This window comes from Heterocephalus glaber, unplaced genomic scaffold, assembly GCF_053883595.1.
Source record: "Heterocephalus glaber isolate CG9 unplaced genomic scaffold, H.glaber_assembly_v1.0 deba00001595, whole genome shotgun sequence".
NCBI lineage: Eukaryota > Metazoa > Chordata > Mammalia > Rodentia > Bathyergidae > Heterocephalus > Heterocephalus glaber.
The window spans coordinates 136,039-155,579 of NW_028258370.1; the positions used below are offsets into that span (position 1 = coordinate 136,039).

Genomic DNA, 19,541 nt, shown 5'->3' on the forward strand with positions numbered 1-19,541 from the left:
CCATACCATGAGGTCACTCAAGGACAACTGAGTCCCTCTGAAGCACAATCGGGTAAGAGAGGGAATCCAACATTTTCTATCGTCACAATGCCATGGCACACAGCACCTCCACATCACGTTGAACAGGGATGAGGAACAGAAGTCCCAGGTTGGCTAAGCACAGAGTGGATTTCAGCCGGTATGTGATGGCTGTAACCCTCTGTTTCCCCCAAAGAGAGAGAAATTGGACAAATGGGAGGAGAAAGAATGCAGTGAGGAAGGAATGAAAGGAGGAAGCAAGGAAATGCAGGAGGGGGATGGGACTGTGAGGCTCCCAGGGCAGTAGAGCCTTTGGGGATGTGAGGAAGCAGGATACAGTACACGTAGGCCGCACCTGATCCTGCAGTGGCTGAGTGGGCACAGCGTCCTCACAAGCGGGCTTGGAGGACGGAACAGGAGGGTGGAAGGTGGTGAAGGGCATGGGAAGTTGGGAGAGGGACTATAGGGATGGAGGGAGCCTAAACTGGGGGCTTTGAGGTTGTAGGAAAAAGCAGGAGACCAGAAAGGGGCAGCCCGAGAAGCTGCAAGGGGGAAATGAGGTCTGTCTCAGAGCCCTGAGAAAGGGTGGCCCAGGATGCTCTGTTCATTCCTTGACTGCAGCTCAGGGAGATGCATTTCAGACTTCTGGCCTTCTCAATGGCAATTCAAGAAATTATCTTTTAGGGTAGAAAACATACTGGAGACACAGGAATAGCCGTCTGCTGGCTGCAGCCCTGTGTGTGGTGTCAGCATCCAGCTGTGACCTGAAGCCCCAGGACCACCGAAGACCCAGGTGGGCTGCTGAGGTGACAGCGTGCACAGCACTTCTGTGACCCCAACCTGGCTTCCACACACTCACTCACCGCCCAGCAGCACATCTGCAATGACAGGAGAGGACCCGAGACTCAGTCTGCCAGGTCACCTGCTCAGGGCCACACAGCTAGCAAGTGACTGTTGTGGTTTGCTCCAGGCAAGGGGGCACTGTGGTTTTGCAGTAGCGAGTATCACTCTGCATTCTTAGACACCGCAGCGACAGGTGACACCCATGAGCAGCCTCATTATTAGTCGCGTAAAAATTAGTCTTTTGTAAAAAACAGAGATGGCGAAATGGAGGGAAAAGGAAAAGAAGAGGAAGGGAACTAAAGGAGGAGGAGGAAGTGGTGTGTGTGGCTAGGGCACATGGGCTGAGGAGGGACTCAGATGGGCCCCTCCCCAGGGTGGCAGATGCCTCCGCCTCCTCTGGCCAAGCACCTCTTTCTCAGGCCGGGTCCCCCCTCCTCCTCCTCAGGCCGGGTCCCCCCGCCCTCTCCCCCCTCCTCCTCCCCCTCTGGCTGGGCCCCCATCCTCCTCCTCCTCCCGAGGCCCCATCTCCTCTCCCTTCCTCAGGCCCCACCCCCCTCCTCCTCGGGCCCGGTCCCCCTCCCCTTCCTCAGTCCAGGTCCCTCCTCCTCCTCCTCCTCCTGAGGCCCCGTCCCCGCTCCGCCCCCAGACAGGAGCTCAACCCCGCTGGCCGCCGCCATCTTGTGCCCCTCCCGCGCAGGCTTAGCCGGTTTGGCAGCTCTGGGGGTGCGGCTCGGTCTGGTCCCCGCCTCTCCTCCCTGCCTGAAGAGCCAGAGCCGCGGGGCAGCTGCGGCCTCCTGCCTGAGCCCTGAAGCCTCCTCTCTGTGCCTCCCCTCTGCCGCCTTTGTCTGCACCGCGGGGGCCGCCACCCCCGCCCTCCGTGCTGCTGAGAGGCCGCAGGCCTAGCCGAGAGGCTGTGTTCAGACTTGCTGGGGACAGTCCTGGCTGTGTAGCGAGCAGTGCCCGGGAAACTGGGACCAAAGCACCCCGTGGCATTGGCTTGGAGTACTGGAAAGATCACGGAGAGGATTTTAAGCAGTTTGAACCCGATGACTTTTCTTTGAAAAACACTGACCGGATGAGAAGGAGCCAGAAACAGGAACACCCGAGACCGGGCCTTTATTAGGGGACAGCGTGCCTGGCTGTCTCGAAGAAGGGCGAGAGCAGCGGCCCGGGGCTGGCTAGGTGACCTCTTATATGGGCAAGGGGCATAAGGGGGGACGTAGTGGAGGTAGATGTTGGGCTGCAGCCAGAGGTGAGGTTTAAATCCATTGGCGGGTTTGAATTTCTCGGTGGGAAGGACTATAAGCGGGAGAGCTTGGAGGCAGGAAAGTTAGGTTATTGTTTCCCTGAGTGATTTATCATCTTCCGGGAAGAGCCATTTGGGATGTGGGGCTGCCAGAGCCATTGCATCTAGCAGAGAACTCTGTCAAACACTACCTGTGAGGTGTAGGACTGTGGGACCCCAGAGGGACAAAAACCAGGACAACCTGACAAAACCTTTTTGAGCAGCGCCTGTCCATTTTCCTCAAAATTCTTCTCTGCCTGCAAAAGGCATTTGTCGAATGTCCACAGGGAAGACTTTGAAAATAGTGATGTAGGTAGGCAAGTGAGTTAGATATCTTGCAGGTAGTGAGACAGGGCCGCCCTCAAGGAGCCAGCCCTCCAGGAACCGGACCCGAAGGCGCCAACATGGAGAACAATTAAGGCACATTCACTGGTTAGCATTATAGAAAAGCAAAGAGCTACGACTTGCCCTAGAGCTAGGTAACAGCGATTGATAATTCTAACTGGGAAATTCCGTGTATGTGACTTGTTTTCCCATTTGCTCCCCATTTAATCAGTGTTACCTGGGTGACTGTCCTTGTAATCTTATTGGTTGGTCATGGTTTTGTCCCACCTCATGCCCACCTTGTAATTTCGGGTCTTATATTTTTGTCCCACTTTGTACCCGCCTCACCTCATGGCTTTACCATATAAAACACCCTTCAAAAGTGGGATGAGCGGACAACCCACTTTCCGGTCCCCCTTCTGTCTCTCTCAGGCAGAAGCTTGCTTTCTCCCAATAAAGTTTTCCTACTCTTACCCTCCGTGGTTCCTAGAATTCATTCTTCGATTTTAGAGACTACCAACTCGAGTTTCGGATATCTAGCAGGTTTGGGAGTTGCGTCTCTTCCCCTATATCAGTCGGATTCTCTGTAGTTGCCCCTACTGTACCTTTGATATAGGACCTCCAAATGATGTAGGACCTCCCAGTGATAGAGAGGAAATAACGGAACTCCCAACCTGCTAGCTATCTCATACGCTGAGTTTGTGTTCCCAAAATCCAAGAATGAATTCTGAGGAACAAGAGCGGTTCAGAATAGGACAATTTTCTGTGAGAGAAAGCTCCTGAGAGAGGCAGGAGGGGACCCAGAAAATGGGTTGCCAAGGGAGCCCACTTTACAGAGGAAGTTTTGTAGAGCAAAATCACAAGGTGGATACAACATGGGACAAAACTATGATCAACCAATAAGATTACAAGCATAGCCGCTTGGGTAATATTGATCCAATGGGGAAGCAAGTCACGCGGCAAGTGTACATGGAAAGAACAAGGACTTTTGTTTTGGAAGAGATGAGTCAGAAGGTCCTGGCCACACACCCAGGTGACTGATGCCTGTCTGGACTTACTGGACCAGGTAATAGTAATCATAGTATATCATTTATCCCTCAGGGAGGTATGTAGGCCTAGCCATTCCATCTTCTGGCCTTCAATGAATGCGCCTCCAGCCACAGCTGTGATGTGTTCTTATCTTCTGCACTGACTCCTTTGAGTGCCCAGTCCTGTGTGACTGCCTATGATATTTCTACCTAACCCGGCTGTGTACAATACCTTCAATACAGACAGCAAGCCTTGGGAAACACATAGTAAAGTATTTCATGCTCCAGGCCGGCGCACCAAGTAGGAGCCTGAAATGTTTAAAGAAAAGACAGGTGGCCTTAAAGCTAAGCAGGCTTGTTATAGGGCGGTTCTTCAGAAATGGCTCACCAACAAAAGTATTCCAGGGGCTCCTTGCCTCAAAGAATTGGACCAGAGAAGGCAAAAATGGTGCCAAAAAGTTTATTTGAAAGTGCGGGGCGAAGGGGTGTGGGAGAAACCAGCTCTGCAGAGCAAACTTGGGCCAAAGAGAAAAAGAGGCTAAGAGCAAAAATAAAAGTACAAACTGAGTCTGAGAAACATGTTGCGTGCTATCCTGGAAAGCCACGATAGCGGATTTCCGTGATGGCTGCCCTTTTATGCCGTCCATGTCCCTGGGGGCTCCCGGTTCTACACACCAGGCCCTGGCCTTGTCCTGAAATCTTGTATTTGACAGGTCCCGCTCGCTCGCCCCCTCTCAGGTTGCCACGCCCCATCTCCTATCAGGCTGACAGTGCAGAGCAAGCTGTGTGTTCCTGTAGCAGACATCCCTGCCCAGTACTAGCGGGCTGAGTGGCACCTGCTTCTTGCTTTCCATAATTCGGCGATATAGTTTCATAGCAGGAGTCAGACCGCAGCTCTACCTGACTCAGATGGGCGTGTCAGCTGGCGCACTGGGCGAGTATAGCCCCTCCCTCAATGGCTGCCATGGAAACCTAGGCCTGGTCTGTGAAGTGGCAGGGCTCAGCTGAGTTAGGTGCGGCTGAGGTCAGCGTGACCCCAATTAAAGCCCTTTCCCCTGAATGATGGCTTCGCACTGACCCGATGGGTTGCGTGCTCGTTGCCGCCGGTCCCAGTACCGGTCTGTTCTATCCAAGCAAGGTACACAGTGCTTCCTCCCTGACAGCCCTGGCGGCGCCATCATGCCAGGTGTTGGGCAGTGTTTCACTGGATGCCTTCTCGGCAGACCCTGCTCCCTATTCCTCCCCACCCCCATATTCAATCAACCCCGGGTGTCTTGGGGGCCTTTGCCTTTGCTGCCATCAGCAGCACTGAGCGGGTCCCCAGACCCAGCGTCTTCACTCTGAGTCTCCTTTGCTGTCTGTTCCTGAATTCGCCTTGGGCTGAGGTGGCTCACAGCCAGGACCCAGGAGAGGGCCGGGAACGTGCCCTTCCCGTTCCCTACCAGCTCCTGTAAGAAGGGCGCTCACCGAGATCCCTTCATGGAACAGTTAGGAAGCACATTTACAGGCAACGTTGTCAACCCGAGGCAGGGCCTTAGCTGGCGATGGCAGGAGAGAAACCATGCATGCGTAGGTGATACTGGATGGGCCCGCCCATGGGTTTAGAGCTGGGTGTGCTGCTGGCAGGTGAAGCCCAGTGGGGAGAGGTGGGTCACTGCGGGTGGGGACGGGAATGGTCAATACCCCTCGTCCTCCATTCCCGTTGGCCCTGTCTCTCGCTCGCTTTCTGGTCTGCATGACGTACACTGCGTCTCTGGCAGCCTTTGGGGTGGGTGCTGTGTTTACTCATGGACCCCGAGTCCACACTCCGGACCTGTGTGACTGACTCTGACCCTTCTCCTTTCACTTTATTCATGTTCCTCAGAAATGCTGTCTGACTCACATCGCTCGGACATGCGGACACATTGTAAAAGCAATGGGAATGCACAAACCTGGGCGGTAGCGGAAGTGCCATCCACCTGGATGTCTTTTAGCTGTGAAAGGCGGTTGAAGACCAGCACTGCAGGCCAGATGCTGTGTAACTTGGAAGAAATGACCCTTTCTGGTCGGAACTTCAGTCACACTTGCCGGGAGAAGGTGCACATGGATAAGACAAGGGGAACAGGGAGGAGGCTCCCTCACTGAGAAACTGGCCGCTGAGGTTGGAGACAAGAGCTTCGGATGGAAGCTTCTGTAAGAAGCAAAGGTGCCACGAAGGCCCAGGGTGTCAGCTGGGTGCCACTGTGGTCTAAATGCCACTCGGAAGTCAAACTCCCAGTGGAGTCCAGGGCTTGCAGAGTTTCCATGATGAAGAAATTACTCCAAGCAAATGAGCAGAGGTGTGTACACAGATTTCAGGGCACAGTACAGCCAAGGACCTTATTCCCGCAAACAGAAACTATCTGCAACACAGAAAACGCATTCGGTCAGCCATTTTATACCTGTACAATGGGATATTACACAGCACCTCAAAACTATGATGAGGAATAATTCAGGGAATGGTTCCAAATTTTGCTAAGTAAAAGCAGATTTCAAAAGTCCATGAATAATATAATCTTGTTTCTTTAAAAAAAATGAGGCAGGTGTGGTGGTGCACACCTGTAATCCCAGCAGTTGGGAGGCTGAGGCAGGAAGGTCGCTCTGGGTTCGAGGCCAGCTTGGGATGCATAGCAAGTTCAAGGCCAGCCTGAACTGCACAGTGAGGCCCTGTCTCAACAACAACAACAACAGCAAAAACAAAAAACAAACCAAACAAAACTAACAGAACACAAATGAAACAGGGAGAGATGCAAGGACGAAGAAAAAGGAGAAGGCAGGAATGGAGAAAGGAGAAGAGAGGGGTATGTGGATGCCCGGCCTCACTGTGCACAGAGCCATTGCGGCTGTTATTAAAGTAGGATCCTGAGATCCCCAATGACTGAAAGCAACCTGCTCATCAGTGAATTGTGTTATATTACATTATACTGAGGAATTATGATTTTACATTATTTAAAATTAGCGATGTCTGTACTAACATGGGAAATCTGTCTAAAGGCTAAGTAAAGATATTTCCTTGTCGCTGTCTTTATGTGTAGACTTTAAAATGCAGAACAATACTGTGTCGTTTGTGGAACCTATTTTTGGAGTGAGAGTCCAAGATCCAAGATAAAAATGGTGCACAGTAACTACAGATTAAAAATATTATATCCCAGCCGCTTAGGGAATTAGGACAGGAGGATCCCAAGTTCCAGTCCAGCCAGAGCAACTTAGAGACGTAACAAGGACTTCTCTGAGAGTGAACATAAAAGGCTGGGCGCGTTGCTGATTACAAAGGCCCTGGGTTCAATCCCCAGTACCACACACAAACACATCGGACACAAAGATGGGACACCATTCATGGCTAGTGGATAAACACTTGGATAGTGATTTCTTGGGTGATGGTACTACTATTCTCAGAAAATTTCGTATATGGGCAATCTTGTGTTCATTTGAAGCAAACAGCCCAAATGGCTAATTTCAATCAGTTGAAAAGATTAAAATGAACTGCAGGATAAACACCTTGTTTCACATCCAGGGCAAGGAACGCCACCGCTCAGCTGTCTAAGTCCAGTGGGATAGTAAACTCAGCCCAAAGAAATAACTAGAGGGACAGGGCTGGGGATTTAGCTCAGTGGCGCCGTGCCTGTCTGGAAAGCGCAAGGTCCTGAGTTCGATCCCCAGTACGGAAAAAAAAAAAAATAGAGGGACAAAGTGTAAGGAAAGGAAGATATTTTATTTGTAAAGAGGCAAAGGAGTGTGGGGAGGAGAAGACAGGTAGCTACCTGCCCTGATAAAAAGAATGAGGGAAGGGGGCTCTGGAAAGATGGAGGACCCTGGGCCTTTGTTCTCGGCTGCTTTTATAGGGGGTCAGAGGCCCTTCCCCCACACCTGGAGCTTGGCACGGTTAGATTAGCTTCCGGGCACCTCTGCCTACGTCAGCCTGGTGGTGTGCACGCAGCTTCTGTCTGTGTACTTGTCCTCCACCTACTTTTCAGAGCCTTAACTTCGGGGCGAGCACTGGGTTGGCAAAGTGGCGCCTTATTCACGGTTAGGTTAGAGTCAGTGAGGGGCCCATGGATGTCTATTGTGGTCTATAATTGCATGATGAATATAATGACTCTAGGGTGCATGATGTAGCGACCCTGCAGTGAATGCACATATATGTATATATTTAGCTGTGGGTACATCCTGCCTTAAAGTTTGTCAGTCCACCTCCCCCTTGCTTCCCCTATATTTTAGTGGAGGTGGGGTGGCTTATCATTTGTGCACTTGGCTTTCTCTCTGTGTCCTTCCTGTCAGCTTTTTCTGGTCTCTTGGTGCAAGTCCCAAGGGCATTTGGTGGCTTTCTTTATCTGGTTTTTCCCTTTCTCTATCCCGGTCCTTGACCTGCTTCCCAGGGGAATCTCTAGTGAGGTCTGTTTTTCAATCCTGCTAGTCAGGATTAGCCAGAACAGCTAATGAGGCCCCTGTTCTGTTTTCTTCTGGTTTACAGACATCTGCCCCTACACTCACACACCTTTAAAATCACCAGATTAAAGAAACTAGGTAAAAGACTGCAGATGTCAAAGGGTAGATTAGAAAACAATTGTATACAGGGCATATTTTGATTTATAAATGTGTAGCTTCCCCTTTCCACCATTTCTCTATAAGCATGAAGATTAATGCGAGAGTGTTAATATTGTCCACATCTGAGTATTGCCACAGTAGGGGATTTGTGGCTTTTTCCTACATACTGAGTTTACAATGAATACATACTTATTTTCCCAGAAACAATAACAATTTAATGAATAGTTTGGGCAAGAAACATGTCAAAAATCCACTGCGCCATTAACACCAAGGTTCAGTTTCAGACAAAACACTCTTTAACTGGCTTTGCTGCTAGTGTATGTGAGGTGCTTTTGCTGCTGTATTGTGGAGAAATGGAAGAATACTTTTGAACGTGGTCTGATAAACCACATTTATTGCCGCTTTTTGGGACTAGCTCATTTTTGTGTGCTTTTGCTGCCACCTTGTGGCAGCTTCGTAGAATGCTTTTCACTGTGATTTTTGTTGTTTTTTGTGTTTTTTGCTGCTACCGGGGATCAAACTCAGGACCTTGCGCTAGCAGGAAGGCGCGCTGCCACTGAGCTACATCCTCAGCCCTCAATATGTTCTTTTAAACCACACTTATGGCCTCTGTTTGCGGCTAGCTTATCTTTGTGACCCTTTGCTCCCATCGTGTGGCCACATGATAGAATGCTTTTCAATGAGTTCTTTTTTAAAAACGCAATTTTATTGGTACATTTTAAATATACAATACAATGACATTCATCATTGGAAATGTGTACCTTTACATAATCTATCTGGGTTCTTAGTTTTTCCCCATTCCCTTGCCTTCCCTTCAGCCCCTCCACCCCTCCCTATTTCCAAAGACTGTTTTCCATTTTTCCATTTTCTCATATTCATTCCATTCCCTTCTTTCCTTTCCCCAATTCTGCTCACTTCCCCTTCCCCTTTGGACCTTTTCTTCCTATTTCACAATATCTGTTATGCCTTTTGACCCTTATTTACACTTTGCGTTTCTCACCCCAGAGAAACTATTCGGTATTTACACATGTATGTCCTATTTATTTCACTTAAGAGTATGGCCTCAATGTGCATCCATTTAGCTATAAAGTCTCTAATTTCTCATTCTCTATGGCTGAATAGTACTCGATTTTATAAAAAAAACAAACAAACCACATTTTCTTTATCCAGTCTCCAGTCGACGGGCAATTGTGTTGTTTCAAAGTTTTAGCTCTTACAAACTGTGCTGCTATGAACATGGGTGCACATATATCGCTGTGGTATGATTCTTTTAATTCTTTTGGGAAGATCCCCAGCAGGGGAATAAATGGGTCCTTCAATCCTAGTTCTTTGAGGTATCTCCATACTGATTTCCACAGTGGTTGCACCAGTCTACCCTCCCTTCAACAGTGGAGAACGGTTCCTTTTCCCCCACAGCCCCGCCAGCATTTGTTATCAGTTGATTTCATGATAGCAGCCGTTCGTTTGGGGGTGAGATGGAATCTCAGCGTTGTTTTCATTTGCACCTGTCAAATGACCAGTGATGTTGAACATTTTTTTCATATGTTTATTTCCTATTTCTACTTCTTTGTCTGAGAAATGTCTGTTCATTTCAGATGTCCATTGTTGGATTGGGTCTTTAAATTTGGGAGGTCTGATTGTTTTAAGCTCTTTATGTATTCTAGATAGTAGATCTTTGTCTGAGGAACAGCTGGTAAAATTTTTTTCCCACATCGTGGGTTGTCTCTTCACGCTGTTGGTGGTTTCTCTTGCTGTGCAGAAGCTTTTTAATAAGAAGAGATCCCACTTGTTGATTGTTTTGTGCTAGTTCACAGGCAACTGAGGTTTTGTTCATGAAATCTTTTCCTTCGCCAATATCTTCAAGAGTTCTTCCTAACCTCTCTTCCAGCAAGCTTAGTGTTTCTATTTTAATATAAAATCTTTAATCCATTGTGATTTTAGTTTAGTGCATGGTGAGAGATATAGGTCTAGTTTTAATCTTTGGCAGGTTGAAATCCAGTTTTTCCAACACCATTTACTAATGAGGCTATGTTTCCTCCAATGAGAGTGTTTGGCTCCTTTGTCAAAGATGAGATGGCTGAGTATGTCCGGCGTTGTTTCTGCATCTTCTAATCGGTTCCACTGACCACTGGGTCTGTTTCTTTGCCTGTACCATGCTGTTTTTATCACAGCAGCTTTGTGCTATGGTTTCAACTTGGGGATTGTGATACCCCCTACCCTGTCTTTGTTGCCTAGAATTGATTTTGCTATTGTAGGTATCTTCTTGTTCCAGATGAATTTTTGGATTGTTTTCTCAAGGTCTGTGAAGTATGCTGTTGGAATTTTAATTGGGATTGCATTGGATCTATATAGCAGTTTTGGAAGTATGGCCATTTTCACTATATTGGTTCTTCCTACCCAGGAGTAAGGGATGTCTTTCCATTTTCAGATATCCTCTTCGATCTCTTTTTTTCAGAGTGCTATAGTTTTCAGAGTAGAGGTCTTTGATTTGTTCCATTAGGTTGATTCCTAGGTATTTTGTTTTTTCAGATGCTATTGTGAAGGGAGTTGTTTCTCCAGTTCTTCTTTCAGCGAGTCTGTTGTTCATGCAGAGGAAAGCTATTGATTTTTGTGAGTTCACCTTGTATCCAGCTACTCTACTGAATTTGGTTATTAAGTTTAGAAGTCTTTGGGTGGAGTTCTTGAGTTCTTCTATATAGAGTGTCATGTCATGTGCAAATAATGACAATTTAGCTTCTTTGTTTCCCATCTTTATTGCTTTTATTTCTTTCTCTTGTCTAATTGCTGTGGCTACTGTTTTCAAAACTATGTGGAACGGGAGTGGTGAGAGTGGATATCCTTGTCTTGTTCCTGATTTGAGTGTGAAGAATTTCAGTTTTTGACCATTTAGTATGATATTGGCTGTTGCTTTTTCATAGATGGCTTTTATCGGGTTGAGATAGAAACTGTCTATTCCAATTTTCCATAGGGTTTTTATCATGAATGCGTGCTGGATTTTGTTGAACGCTTTTTCTGCATCTATTGAGATGATCATATGGTTTTCGTCCTTGGCTCTATAAATATAGTGTATCACATTTATTGATTTGCACATGTTGAACCATCATCCCTGCCTCCCTAGGATGAATCCCACTTGGTCAGGGTGTATGATCTTCTTGATGACCCTTTGTATTCTGTTTGCCAGTATCTGGTCGAGGATTTCTGCATCAATGTTCATTAGGGAGATTGGCATGTAGTTCTCTTTTTGGGTTGTGTCTTTCCCTGATTTTGGAATCAAAGTAATACTTGCTTCCAGGAATGAATTTGGAAGCTTTGCTCCCCTTTCAATTTCCTTGATGAGTTTAAGGAGTAATGGCGATAGTTCTCCTTTAAATGTCTTGTAGAATTCAGCAGTGAAGCCATCAGAACCTGGGCTTTTCTTTGTTGGTAATTTTTTCATTACATTTTCAATTTCACTCATTGTAATTGGGGTGCTTAGAATTTCTATATCTTCTTCATTTAACTTTGGTAATTCGTATGTGTCTAAGAATCTGTCCATTTCTTCCGTTTTCCACTTTATTAGAGTACAGGTTCTCAAAGTAGGTATTGATGATGCTTTGGATTTCTGCTGGATCTGTTGTGACTACACCTTTTTCATTCTTGACTGGATGGATTTGAGCCTTTTCTTTCCTTTTTGTGATAAGGTTGGCTACAGGTTTATCGATTTTATTTATTCTTTCAAAAAACCAACTCTTTGATTCATTGATTTTTTTGTATGGTTCTCTTAATCTCCATTGCATTGATTTCTGCTCTGATCTTTATAATTTCCTCTCTTGTACAAGCTTTGGGTTTGTTATGGTCTTTTTCTAGGAGCTTGAGGTTCCGCATTAGGTTATTTATTTGAGTTCTCTCTGTTTTCCTAATATGGGCATTCACTGCTATGAATTTCCCACGTAGAACTGCTTTCATTGTGTCCCATAGATTCCTGTATGTTGTACTGGCATTATCATTTACTTGTAGAAACTGTTTAATTTCCTCTGTGACCCATTGGTTGTTCAGGAGGGCTATTCAATTTCCATGTGTTTGTACGAGTTTTGCGGTTTCTTATGTTATTGACCTCCAATTTAATTGCACTATGGTCTGATAATATACAGGGGGTAACTTCAGTTCTTTCACATTTACTTAGACATGTCCTACGAGCTAGCATGTGGTCTATTTCGGAGAACGACCCGTGTGCAGCTGAAAAGGATGTGTATTCTGATTTTGAGGGATGGAACACTCTGTAAACATCTCTTAAGCCCATTTGTTCAATAGCTTGGTTCAGTTCTAAAATTTCATTGTTAACTTTTTGTCTAGATGATCTGTCTATTTGTGATCATGGGGTATTGAAGTCCCCCACTACAGTTGTATTAGTGCTTATTTGATTTTTCATGTCCATTAATATTTGTTTTGTATAGTTGGGGGGCATTCTATTTGGTGCATATATATTTATGTTTGTCATCTCTTCCTCTTGGATTGTTCCCTTCACAAGGATGTAGGGACCATCTTTGTCTCTCTTAGTTAGTTTTGGTTTGAAATCTACTTTGTCTGCAAATAAAATTGCTACCCCTGCTTTTTTCTGAGTTCCGGTGGCATGGAGAACTGTTTTCCATCCTTTTACTTTCAGTCTATGTATTTCTTTTTGAGTTAGGTGTGTTTCTTGTATACAGCATATTGTTGGATTTTGCTTCTTAATCCATTCTGTCAATCTATTTCTTTTGAGTGGTGAATTGAGACCATTAACATTGATAGTTATAATTCATAGATATTGATTCATCCTTGTCATGATGTTTTACTATTGTTGGCTCTTTTATTTCTTGGGGTTATTTTTCCCCCTTTCCCTTTTGTTTCTTACCTTTCCTGGTGGCTTCCCTCTGTTGGGCCTCATGGAGCTGTGATCTTCATTGTCTTTTTCTAGTGTATTGCTTAGGATTGTTTGGAGTGCTGGTTTGGTGTTCATGAAATATCTCAGGTGTTCTTTGTCGTGAAAGTATCTAATTTCCCCATCGATTCTGAAAGATAATTTTGCAGGATACAACAGTCTAGGTTGGCAGTTATTTTCTTTTAGGGCTTGAGACACTTGACTCCAGGCTCTCCTTGATTTGAGGGTTTGTGTTGAAAACTCTGCCGTGATTCTGATGGGCTTTCCTTTATAGGTGATTTGTTTCTTTTCTCTAGCTGCTTGTAGGATTTTGTTCTTCTGTTGGGTTTCTGGGATCTTGATTATTATGTGTCTAGGCATAGAATTTTTTTGATCATGGCTAGTTGGAGTTCTGTATGCCTCACTTATCTGTATGTCCAATTCTCCACCTCTGTCTGAGAAGTTTTCTACTATTACTTCTGTGAACAGTTATTTTATGTCAATTGTATTTTCTCCTGTTTTTTCGTGGACTCCTATCAGTCTTATGTTATTCTTCCTTGCATCATCTAGCAGCTGCTGGATTGATTTCTCGTGGTCCCTTACTATTTCTAAGAAATCTCTGTTTTCATGGTCCTTCACCGCAATCGTGTCTTCTATATCTGATATTCTGTCTTTAGATTCTCTTAGTCTGCTCTGCATGCTTTCAATGGAGTTTTTGATCTCCTGAATATCTGTTTGAATCTGTTTCATGGTTTCATGTTTCATTTCTTTCTTATGCTGGGCATTCATGGCTTCCAGCATGTTTCTGAGCTCATCTTTTTTTTTTTTTTTTTTTTAATCTGTTTCTGTTCTAGAGCCTCTAATCATGTCTTTCACTCTGCTCACCATCTCTGTAGTTATCTGGGAGATTATTTTGGCTTTGAATTTTTCTAGAGCCTCATTCATCTGTTTTGTTACTTCCTGTGCTATCAGTTCAGGGTGTCCAGGAGGTTGATTATCAGACTTTTGCGCCTCGTTTTCCCCAGAAATTGCCTTTTGTGGGGTGAAAGTCTGAGTTTGTGACTTGCTTAAATGTCTTCTCATTGTTGTTTTTGGTACTGTCAGTTATAAGTCAATGAGTCTCAGTAAGCCATTCACAGACCCATGAGGTTCAGGCAGAGTTCTGGCTGCAAGTCCCAAATTGAGCTCCCTGTCCTCCTGCAGGGTTGAACTCTGCAAGGTTCTATTACAGTTTCCAGCTGTCTTTCCTCTGAAAATAGTGCAGGTTCAAATGGGAGGTGATGGTCCCTCCAACTTACCAAGTACAGTGGTCTGGGGCAAGCCGGAGGAAGCAGGGCGCAGCCACCCACGTCTGACCGCAAGGCCAAACTGGCTGTCCGTGGTGGGCCTGCCTGGGGTGCGGGGGGGTCCTCAGGGTCTCCTGGATGCAAGAGGGCAGGGCAAGCCAGAGGGAGCAGGGGACAGCCACCCGTGCAGACATTTCTGTAGAAAAATGAAGGCACTCAGCTTTAATACACTTGGTATCATTCTAAAAAATAGAAATTATGTAAATGATATTCAATTGTTGGCTTTCTATGCCTGGGAATCTATTTTTCTGTAAAGTTAAATGATTTCACATGGGTTTGTTTAGCTATTTCCATTGCACAAGAGAAACACATCTTAAAAAGACAGTTTCTGTGCTCACTGCTTCATTTTTTCTCCAAAGCCGAATGAAACATTTGCTCATGGGAAAGCACTGTGCTACTACTGGGAATCGTAGGATTAATTGGACTCAGTTACTCCCTACAGAATTTTAACATACGAGTCTTATAACAAGAATGATGGGAGCTTCTATGATCCAAAGGAGAGGTCAAAAGAACATACTTTTGGAGGAAGTAAGAAGTCCCCAGAAAAGCTTTTCTGTCTAACATATCATTTAAACCTTCTGGAAACTTTAAGTCCTTCAGTGGAGGTTTTAGTTCATTCTAGATAGTGGGGCAGGTAAGCAGGCCCTAGAGGACACTGAAATGATTTTCTCAGATTGTAAACCCGAAGCCTGTCATGGAAAACTGTTAAATGTTACTTGCTCATCATGGGTAATCCAGAGAGTCATTCTCATCTCTGACAGAAATGGAAGAATTTCTCTACTTTCCTTCAATGTGGTTGAACTCCACACAAACCCAGTATTTTATATGTCATCTCCAAGGAGTTTTTGAGCAATAGGCATAATAATTCTTTCGATTCATTAATAAAAACTTAGTGGGTGTTACACTGCTGTGATTAGCAAAGAAAATACTCACTTCCAGTGAATGGGAAATTGCTTTTCATTCCTGGTAACAGGAAGACAACCAGGGTCTTTATACTGAGCTACGTATTTATCCCCTTTTTATGTTATGCTTTTGAGACAGGGTCACATTAAGTCTCTACATTGCCCAGACAGCAGTAGAACCTAGTATCCTCCTGTTTCAGCCTCCCAGAATGCTGGGATTACAAGAACTCACCACCCCTTCCCACTTTAAAAATGATTTTCAATAGGCTATCTCGAGTGTAATTTCAAGAGCAGTAAGTTAAGGATGAAACCTTTGATGAAGGAGAAATGGATAATCATGGGAGATGGAATGGAAAAACTGCTCTTTACTACATACATATATCCCAGGCACTTGGCCCTATTTTTCATATACTTTACACCCTTGCTGTTGTCCTAGAAGATAGGATCTATCAAAGCAAATAGATTCACAGCTTCAGAGAGCTTCCGATTTTGTCCCCTTTCACATATCTCATACATTAGCATTGGAACTAGATCACATTATTGAGTTCATCTAGAGCTCACTGTTTCACTTTTCCCACCTGGAATCAAACTTCTTTTTTTTTCCATTAATTTTATTGGTAGATTTTCATTATACAATATGCTCACATTCATTATTGGGAATTTGTAGCTTTACAGAATCTATCTTGGTTCTTATTTTCCCCCTTCCCCTGCCCTCCATTCACCCCCTCCACCCCTTCCTCTTTACAAAGACTCTGTTTCCAGTTTTTCCTTTTCTCATATTTATTCCTTTCCCTTCTTTCCTTTCCCCTACCCCTCCCACTTCCCCTTCCCCTTTGGACCTCTTCTTCCTGTTTCACATTGTCTACTATGCATTTTGATCCTCATTTACATTTTCAGTTTCTCACACTAGAGAAACTACTTGGTATTTACACATGTGTGTCCTATTTATTTCACTTTAGAGTATGGCCTCAATGTGCATCCACTTAGCTATAAATGTCTCTAGTTTCTCATTCTTTATGGCTGAGTAGTACTCCATTTTATAAAAAAAGCACATTTTCTTTATCCAGTCTCCAGTTGATGGGTAATTGGGCTGCTTCCAAGTTCTACCTATTTCAAACTCTGCCTCTATGAGCATGGGTGCACATATATCGCTGTGGTATGATTCTTTTAATTCTTTTGGTAAGATACCCAATAGGGGAAGTGGAAGGGGTAGGGGAAAGGAAAGAAGGGAATGGAATTAACATGATAAAATGAAAAAATGGAAAGAAAGTCTTTGTAAATAGGGAGGGGGGGAGGGGTTGAAGGGAGGGCAGGGGAATGGGGGAAAAAAATAAGAACCAAGAGAGATTATGTAAAGGTACAAATTTCCAAGGATGAATGTCATGATATTGTATATCTAAACTGTACCAATACAATTAATTTTTAAAAACTGTGTTACAATAGATTTTAAACAGCTCTTCAATGATAATAAGTTATACTTGTAATAAATATGATGATGGTTTTATAATGAAATACAATATTGCAAAGGATACAAAAAGCCACAATTGAGGAAAGAAAATGATGTGCAACAGGAGGTAATCAAGAACAAATGAATCCTTGTAAGCACAAGGTCCCGAGTTCGATCCCCAGTACCAAAAAAAAAAAAAAAAAAAAAAAGAACAAATCAAACAATTGTTTGCTTATCTCAGAGAGCCAATCTGAAGAAATAAGACTTAATACCTGTGAGCAATACATGTGGGAATGGCCTTTCATATCCAGGACACATCAAAAAATGATAAAGACGGGCCAGGGATTTACCTCAGTGGTGCTGCTGCCTGCCTCGTAAGCGCAAGGTCCCGAGTTCGATCTCTAGTACCAAACCAAAAAGAGAGAGAGAGACAGAGAGAGATGGTTCTGTGAATAGCTGTATGATAAGGAGCTAGGGAGTTTAGATGAAACTGTCGAATTGCAAAATGACAGCAAAACTGGCAGAATAGTTCTGTAATGATTAAATAAACTGAATCAATTATGAAAAGTAATTCCCACAAGTACTTCAAGCCCTGTTGGCTTCATTGGAGAATTGTAACAAACATTGGAAAAAATAAAAACCCAATACAGAACCCTAGGGCACAGAAATATTTGGGACAATCTGTACTATTGCTAGGATAATACTAGGGCATCCTTCTTATCACTCACCCTGCTCATATGACAGGGCTGGGTTTACCTCCATTTGGTGTGAAATCCTGCTTCACTATCAGCCTATTCCATAGCATGGATTTGAACAGACTCTCCTTTCCCTTGGAGCAGCCCAAGGAGAGCAAAACAAGGGGCACCTTAAAGAAATAAAAAGTCCGACTCTGCTCATGTCTGTCCGTATCCCTTATTCACTCCAGGGTGAGAGTTTTCAGTTGAAGTTGCCACTGAGAGCACTTTTACCATAGCCTTAAGGACTGTATTAAATTCTGGCGATTCTAGGACAATACGAATTGATCAAAATATATACTTCAATTTATTTCCCATTCCCTAGTCAAATTCAGCAGCAACACTTTGAGACCCTCAATAGTTTAAAAACCTCTGTGAGTGTGTTTGCCTTTGGTACTCTTCTCATAAACTCTAAAAAATAAAATAGTTCGGGCTGGGGATTTAGCTCAGTGGTTTCGCCACCTGCTGCGCAAGTGCAAGGACCCGAGTTCGATCCCTGGTACCAAAAAATAAAATAAAATAGTTCAATAATGAAGAAATGTATCTCCAGGAGTCTGTAGGTCTAATGGAATTATTCTGTGGTAATTTGATGTCTTTGCAGTTTAAGGAATAAAACTCAGTAATAAACATAGAATGTTTTTCATATTTATTTGGGGAAATAGAGTTAATAAGGGACCAACATGAGCAGTTTGCTATTTGTCAGAATGACTGGTGATGAAAACTAGTGCTTTCTTCCCGTACCTGCTGTTACTAATCCCACAAGTTCTGGGAATGCAAGTGTTGTAAGGATGAACAGTCACTCACTCTCAATGAAAATGAAGATTATACAGAAATTCAACAAAGGAGCTATTCATATAATACAAGGTTCCCTTTAGGGTACTCAGTGAACACCAAAGGCTGGGGATACGGGTTGGTTTACACCAGGAAGCTATTTGTCTTCTTGGGCCCTAGATGGTGTTCTAGAATTTTGGTTACTAGTGCTCCCCCAGGATGGAAACAAAAACAAACAAATAAGCATTAGGAAAGTTGATTCACTTTAATGATAATAGTATACTTGATAAAATGCACATGATCAATAAGCTTGGGAAAATGGATTTTGCAATCATGTCATAATCAGAATGGAATTTTTAAAGAGTTATTTAAAGCATTATGTGTTTTATGAATTAGCAAACATGATATATCACTGGATTTGTTTTGGTTTGTTTTTGTTTTTGGTACTGGTGATCGAACTCGGGAACTTGCGCTTACAAGGCAGGCGCCAGAACCACTGAGCTAAATCTCCAGCCCTTATATCAGTGGATTTTGACAATTAACAATAGAAAAGCAGTTCTTTGTCTAAGGATTTGAGTATATTAGTCACAAATTCATTTTGTGATTTTAATTAATCAACTTTCTCTTTGATAATGCATTAAATATGGACTCCTATCCTTTCAGGTTAGGATACAACTGCAATTTATTTGTAGTAAAAGTTTGGGCCTACTGTTTATTGGGAGAGCACAGAGTTTTGCATTATTTTTGATTTGGGGTTATTGTATCAATTTATAGAAGTATGATTTATGGGGGAAAAATCATATGTGAAATCGAGCAATGTAATACATCAATCATATGTTCCAGATTGTTGTATATTTTATTTGTTATTTAAGTACACTGCTATATAGCTGATGACTTTATAAGTTTTTGAAGGTCATTTTAAACTGTGGTGAGTACATGCACTGTGGCAGGCTCAAAGAATCATGATATGCTTAATTTACAATGAAGCATTCATTTCATTTCCAGAGTCCTTGATCAGATGAGATCACATTAATTGAAATGGCAGAGGAGAAAGGGAACTTCAGATTGAAATCCACAAGTGCTACTATTGGAAAGTTACCATAACATGGCAGGTACTACATAAATATTCTTTGGGTTAACCAATTGCACAGTCAAGGTATACACAATAAGTATGCAATTAATTATGCCAATTTCAATTGATAACAACTATATTTTATGTGATATAATAATTTAAAACTTTAAATATGTATAACTTGTTTAACATTTAAAATGAAAATTTTATAACCAGTAAATACTTGATGTCCTATTTTCACATTAAAATACGCTTCTTTGAAAAGTCATGAATGTTTTTATACATTTCTAAGTAATTGGCTATGAAAGGGTATTTTTTTGTTTTGTACCGGG

General features: G+C 43.6%; 2 long non-coding RNA genes across 2 annotated transcripts; one reads left to right on the top strand and one right to left on the bottom strand.

Annotated features, from left to right (window-relative positions):
- The first annotated feature begins 1,461 nt into the window (after window positions 1–1,461).
- Window positions 1,462–6,538, top strand: LOC147823227 (uncharacterized). The gene is made up of 2 exons (XR_015444176.1): window positions 1,462–3,536; window positions 5,363–6,538. It is a non-coding gene; the product is annotated as an uncharacterized LOC147823227 (long non-coding RNA).
- Window positions 1,629–19,049, bottom strand: LOC147823228 (uncharacterized). Its single transcript, XR_015444175.1, has 3 exons — window positions 16,983–19,049; window positions 14,236–14,419; window positions 1,629–5,879 (listed from the first exon to the last, which is right to left on the bottom strand). It is a non-coding gene; the product is annotated as an uncharacterized LOC147823228 (long non-coding RNA).
- Window positions 19,050–19,541: the final 492 nt, after the last annotated feature.